Source organism: Lissotriton vulgaris, chromosome 2_1 (genome assembly GCF_964263255.1).
Source record: "Lissotriton vulgaris chromosome 2_1, aLisVul1.2, whole genome shotgun sequence".
Lineage (NCBI taxonomy): Eukaryota > Metazoa > Chordata > Amphibia > Caudata > Salamandridae > Lissotriton > Lissotriton vulgaris.
The window spans coordinates 51,998,379-52,004,425 of record NC_141687.1 but is presented as its reverse complement, the minus strand read 5'-3'; the positions used below and the strand labels follow the sequence as shown (position 1 = coordinate 52,004,425).

General features: G+C 44.9%; 1 pseudogene; it reads right to left on the bottom strand.

Moving 5' to 3' along the window:
* Positions 1-2,375: 2,375 nt before the first annotated feature.
* LOC147729539 (secreted frizzled-related protein 5 pseudogene) lies at positions 2,376-2,963 on the bottom strand (annotated as a pseudogene).
* Positions 2,964-6,047: the final 3,084 nt, after the last annotated feature.

Genomic DNA, 6,047 nt, shown 5'->3' with positions numbered 1-6,047 from the left:
TCGACCGTGTCGAAGGCTGCAGACAGATCAAGTAGTATCAGAACTGCTGTACCCCCAGTGTCAGTTCAATATAGGATGGGCACCAGCTAGCCTGACTAGGTTAACTTTGCAATTAGTAAGTCTAGTAAAGCCACTAGACATCTCCAGTTGCTACCTGAGAAACTTGGTGGGTGGGTAGATCAATTTGCTCCTGTCTTGGGCAGGCCTTCCCTTTCTTTCTGGACAAATAACCCTCTCACTGGTACACCCCAGAGATGAAGAGGAAGTGCTGGCACAGTAGACAGGCCAAAAAAACTAAAAATGAAGTTCCCAGAGGAAGGTCAAGCCCTCTACAGATGCTAACTAACAATATAGAAAGCAAACCTCCATGCTGCCAAATACCTCCTTCTGATACGATTTTAGTAACTCCAATCTACCAAGTAGAGACAGGAAAACTGCGGGTTGTAACCCTCAAACCTCCTATGCATTACATGACAATGATTCTATATGGGTAACAATAAGTTATGTGTGACTCACAGGATTATTTGCTGTTAGTGAGTTCCAAACATCTTTTAACTATGAATAGACTTGCCAATGTTAATATTTCAGAACTTTAATACAAATGGTTGGCCTCCATACCATAAATTGGGGTGGCGGCCAGTTCAAAGACCGCAACTTGGTAAGGTAGGATGTGGAAGAAGTCTGGAAAGTCTTCTTAAATTGGCAACAATACTAAGATGCACGGGGTTCATGAGGGAAACACGTGACCCTGGTGGGGTTGAGAACGCAGAGGGTGGGACAGGAGTAAAGATGAAGTGCATGCTTCTAGGCTGTTGGCGGGGTTGGCAAAGGGCCAAAATCCCAAGGCCACCTTGTAGAATTCCAGAAGTTTAGGTTCTTACCAAAATGAATCACCTCTGTCTTTTCAGTATTGAGTTTTTAAAATAATTGCTGCATCTAATCAGAGACCTGGGTAAGAAAATTATTAAAATTTGAGGACCATCTTTGTCTGGAATTGACACAATAAGTTGTGTGTCGTTGGTGTATGAGATAGCCAATAGACCAAAAGATTGAATAAGATGTACCAATGGGGCAATCTAGATATTAAATAGCGTGGGGAACAGGAAGGATCCCTGTGGCCCCCGCACTAAAGAGACAATGCCTCGGACTTGTAGCCATTCAGTTCAACTGTATTAGTTCGGTTTGTAAGAAAGGACTTAAAAAGAGACAAAGCACGCATTTAAGAGAAAGGTAGGCCGAGCCAGTGTTTGGCTTAACAGATGGCCAACTAAAGACTCCCTGGGAGATGGGAGGTAAAAGTTACAGTTGTGCACTTAAATCCATTGCAATTATCATCCATAATACAACCGGCGCAGTTTGCATTCGTATCTGAGGACACCCAGTGCATACGCTCTTCTTTCGAGTATCGGGTAAGAGAGGGAGAACCAGGGGTCCTGTCGCTTGGCACTGTCCGGGCACGGACGGGCGCCTCTTTGGCCTAGTAAATAGCTCGTCATCGCGAAGACGCAGGGGGCGTGGCTGACTCCAAGGAAAACGTCGAGTCGGAAAGATAAACAAGCATTTGCAATGCAATAGGTCTCGCATTATTAAAGTTTGAGCTATTGGCATTGTTAAATAATGCAACACCAATAGCTCAAACCAATACCTCAAACTTGAATAATGCGAGACCTATTGCATTGCAAATGCGTGTTTCTATTTATAACTCCATTTTATGAGTTGCAAATCCTATCTGGCTCCAAAATGGATTTTGAAATAATTCCTCAATAATGCAAATTAGGAGGAGGCATGAAAGGGGTATAATGGCATATATTGATCAGTTCCTGATATCCCCCCCAAAGTTCATTTTGGCAAGAGCTTGGAAAGCGCCGGTGTGTATTAGAACAAACTTTGTGTTTAATGAGCCTAGAGTATCATTGATTTGGCAATAGATCTGATGTCGCTGGAAAATCTGTAGTAGTAAGCACAATATAATGACCTAATAGTATCAAAACTGTTACGATTGCTCAATCATGCACTTAAAAGCTACTGAGCTCAATGCCATTACTTTTGGTTCCCTGTGACATCACACCTGTGTGATTATGGTAACCAATAATGGTTCCTTTTATGTGCACCAATGGTCCAAACCACATAGTACTCTGATGGGAAGTGCCCGTACTGCCACCGGTACATCTGCAACAAAACACCAAACGCAAGACAAAGATGCAGACAATCCTCTTTTTTGGAAGAGAAAAAAAGACCTCAAACTCCACAGTTCAACTTATAAGCGCTGTCTGCAACTTCACATGCCTCTATGGTACCTTATACCCACTATGAATGTAATGCAAATATATTATTTTGTGTAATACCAAAGGAATTGCTCTCGGATTTTCAATTAATCAAAATACATCATATGAAATATAATGAATAACTATGATTGCTCTTGTGATTTGGGGAAGAACTTCAGCGAGAATCCTACCTAGGGGCGAGGTGACCTGCTTGCTGCCGAACTGCACAGTGATGCACAGGTCGTTGTCCAGGGGGAACTTGCTGCATCTGAGCATTTCCGGCCAGGGGAAGCCGTAGGACTCCATGAAGGGCGCAGCTGTCCCGCACCACCTCGCAGAGGGAGCGGCAGGGGTAGATCGGCCGCTCCAGGCAGACGGGTGCGAAGTGCGAGCACAGGAAGACCTGTGTGTCTGTGTGGCAGCTCTTGGCCTGCTACCCGCCTGCTGCTTCACCTCGGGCATGCTCTCGTGCTCCAGCAGGTTGGGCAGGGGCATCTTCTTGTAGCCCACAGTGTGGCAGAGTTGCAGGTCGCTGGGGATGTCCACGCACTGGCTCAGCTTGCTGTAGAAGCGTCCACTCTGGAAGTTGTCCAGCTGCCAGCTGTAGTGGGCATATTCCTCGGTGGCAGCGCAGAGCAGCAGCCCCTGCAGCAGGGGGGCAGGGTTCGCCCATGCGGCGAGTCTCAGTGGCTGCTGCATAGCTTGCACAGGCAGTGGGCACAGGCAGACGTCAAACGTTCAGGAAACTGTTGAAAAAGCACTTTTGCTAATTCTGTGCGGCTGCTCCACTGTTACTTCCATGTCAGGGTGTGTGTTCCATTCCCAGCTTCCTCTTGGCTGAATATGTTACTCTAATCCATTCTTTATGAGAAAGTACCCCTTGTGTCTGAGGCACCAGCGTCAAGAAATGCCCCATAGAGGATGCAGTCACGCTACGTCCTTTTATAAATGTATGGACGGCTTCTTACGCCGGTTTCGTCTGAGTGCTAAGTGCGGTGATAACTCACAGACGTCATCTATTCTAAGCTTGATAATGAATATTGCAGGAGATATGGCACACGGGCGATCGCAAAACGGAAAGCAATCGAGGTGAGGAGACCAAAGGGGAGTAGGGAGGGAGGAGGAAGCCAATCGCGAAACTGAAAGCGGTCACTTTGGGAAAAAAACCAAAGCTGTGAGTGGTGCGCGCGCGCGCCATATGCTTTCAATTATCGCGCCCGTGTCTGCGATTGAAACCATATGGCAGGAAATGCGCGTAATAGACACCAATAGGCCAGGGGCAGAGCTATGCGCCCGCCTCTGGCCTATTGTGTGCTATTTTAAAAAAAGAATACGCAGGGAAAGGTCAATAGCAGGCCACAAAAGTAAAAAACAAGCACAACCGTGTGCAATTCCAGGGTTCATTTCTGAACCCCGGACAAAAGGACTCTCGCCTGTGCGAGCACTGCTGCGCTGTGCAACACAGGGCGCGAGCCCTAAAAAAATGCAGGAGAACAAAAAGCAGAACTGTGGTCCAACAAACCCTATCCTGATTGATCCGCTACCCAGTCAAAGAGGACGTACTGGCAAAGTATTTTCAAATTTTCAAATTAAAATAAATGTGAGAAAGTTTAAAATCTTAAACTTAATAACATTGATCCCAGATGAAGGGTGCAACAGTTAAAACAAGGGAGCCAGGCACCTCCAATATGGTGACTAAAAGAGGTGCAAACCCTTTGCAAATCCATTGCCATGGTTCACGAACCAAAGCGCCAACAGCACTCCGATGATTGGCTTTCCGCAACCTGTGTAGAAAGCTGTGGCTGCCATTTTATATAACAGAACACATTCCATGGGGCTTTAAATTAATTATGAAACTAATAGAAGGGGTAAGAGTAGAGGTACCCTGACCCTATGGGTACAATATAGGCGTTCTGAGGGGCTCCTTATGGGCAACAAAATGCAGCCAAACAGTTTTTCCCCCAAGTGTGGCAATTTGCAAATCTGTGGGGATGCTCAGTGTGGCCCCCTGTGTACCACCATGGTGGATTCACTAATTCTGCTGAAAAAATATATATATTGATTCACACACTCAGACACTAATGCATCCACTCACAGACCCACAAAAACATCCACCTTTACTCACAGACCCACTCACTCATGCACCCACTCACAGACCCACTTAGACACTCACACATACTCACAGACCCACCCACATACTTATGCACCGACACACTGACCCACACACATACTCATGCACCCACTCACTGTCCCATACAGACACTCGCCACACATAGACACTGACACACCTACTTACAGACCCACTCAGATACAGAGTGCCTATATTAGTGGCTGTATGGATGTGTGAGTGTGTATGTAATTGGTTGTATGGATGTGTGAATAGGGATGTTAGTGGTTTTCTGGGTGTGAGAGTAGTTGCATGGGTGAGTGAATGGCTGTGTTGAGAGGCTGTATGGGTGAGTGGCTGGCTGTGTGAGTGACTGTATGGTTGAATACATAGGTGTGTGACTAGCTGCATAGGTGAGTTTATGGGTGTGTGAGTTTTATGTGTGGGTGATTGGTTGTGTGAGTGGCTGTCTGGGTGAGAGAGTCGGTCTATGAGTGACCCTATGAATGACTAAATTGGTGTGAGTGATTGTATGGGTCTGTGAATGGGTTGCAAGTGATTGTGTGGGTGTGTGAGTAGGTGTATGAGAGGTTGCATGGGGTAACAAAAGGTTTATCAGTGTTTCTGTGGATGATGTCATCAGTGATATCATGATTGATGTCATTTGCGATTTCATCAGTGATGCCACTGACCAAGTCATGAGTGATGTAACATGCGAGGTCATAAGCATGGCATTGTAGGGGCATTAGTTATAGTTAGCTCAGGTAACTATAACTGCTGAATTTCAGTGGTTTTGTGTGAGTGAAATCTTACTCTAACTATAATGTCCCTGTAACCTTTCAATGAATTTTGAAGGTTTTTTGATTCGATTTGCTAACTAAAACATCCCTATAACCTTTGTTTTTTCCAGTGAATTTTTAAGGTTTTTTAGAAGCTAATTCCTAACTATAATGTCCCTGTAACCTTTGTTTTTTTCAGTGAATTTTTAACTGATAACCTTATTTGCAGAATGATGGAGAAAGGGTGCTGGGACTCAGAACAGCTCGCAGGAATCCCGGTGTGTAGGACTTACAGGAGGTACCAGGAGGGCCTCCGGGCCTCCAAGGTCCCTCAGCAAAAAAGTAGACTTTATCCCCCAACCTGAAGTGCACCAGACCAATGTTTGCAGAGTAGTGGAGAAAGGGGGCGTGGCCTCCAAAGACCTCTCAGCAAATCTGCTGTGTGGGACTTACAGGAGGTAATAGGAGGGGTAGTTGGCCCCCAAGGAGAGGGGACATATTGTAAAAAAACATCTATGGATGCAACATCATCTTGTTTAAATATATCCTTTTTAAAGATTTCCTTTTTTCATGCAGTTTAAGATTTTAGAAGTAAAGTACCACTGCCATATAGAGTGGCACTCTTCACTGTATTTCTATCTCAAAAGGCAAAATATCTGCACTCTTAGTAAAGCAGACCCAGATCTAGAAATCTGGAGCAAATTCTTTGTATGTCTTTTCGAAACAGCCAATCTTACTTTTTATTCCTTTACCTACAATTAGTTCCAGTAATAATTTATTCTGATAATTAAAATCGGTATAACGCGTTGTGTATGTGCCCAGGCCAATGAATGGAAAGTTAGGGGAAGCGTCTATGTCTAATATTTGAGAGATCTCTTAAACTGCAGCAGATCAGAA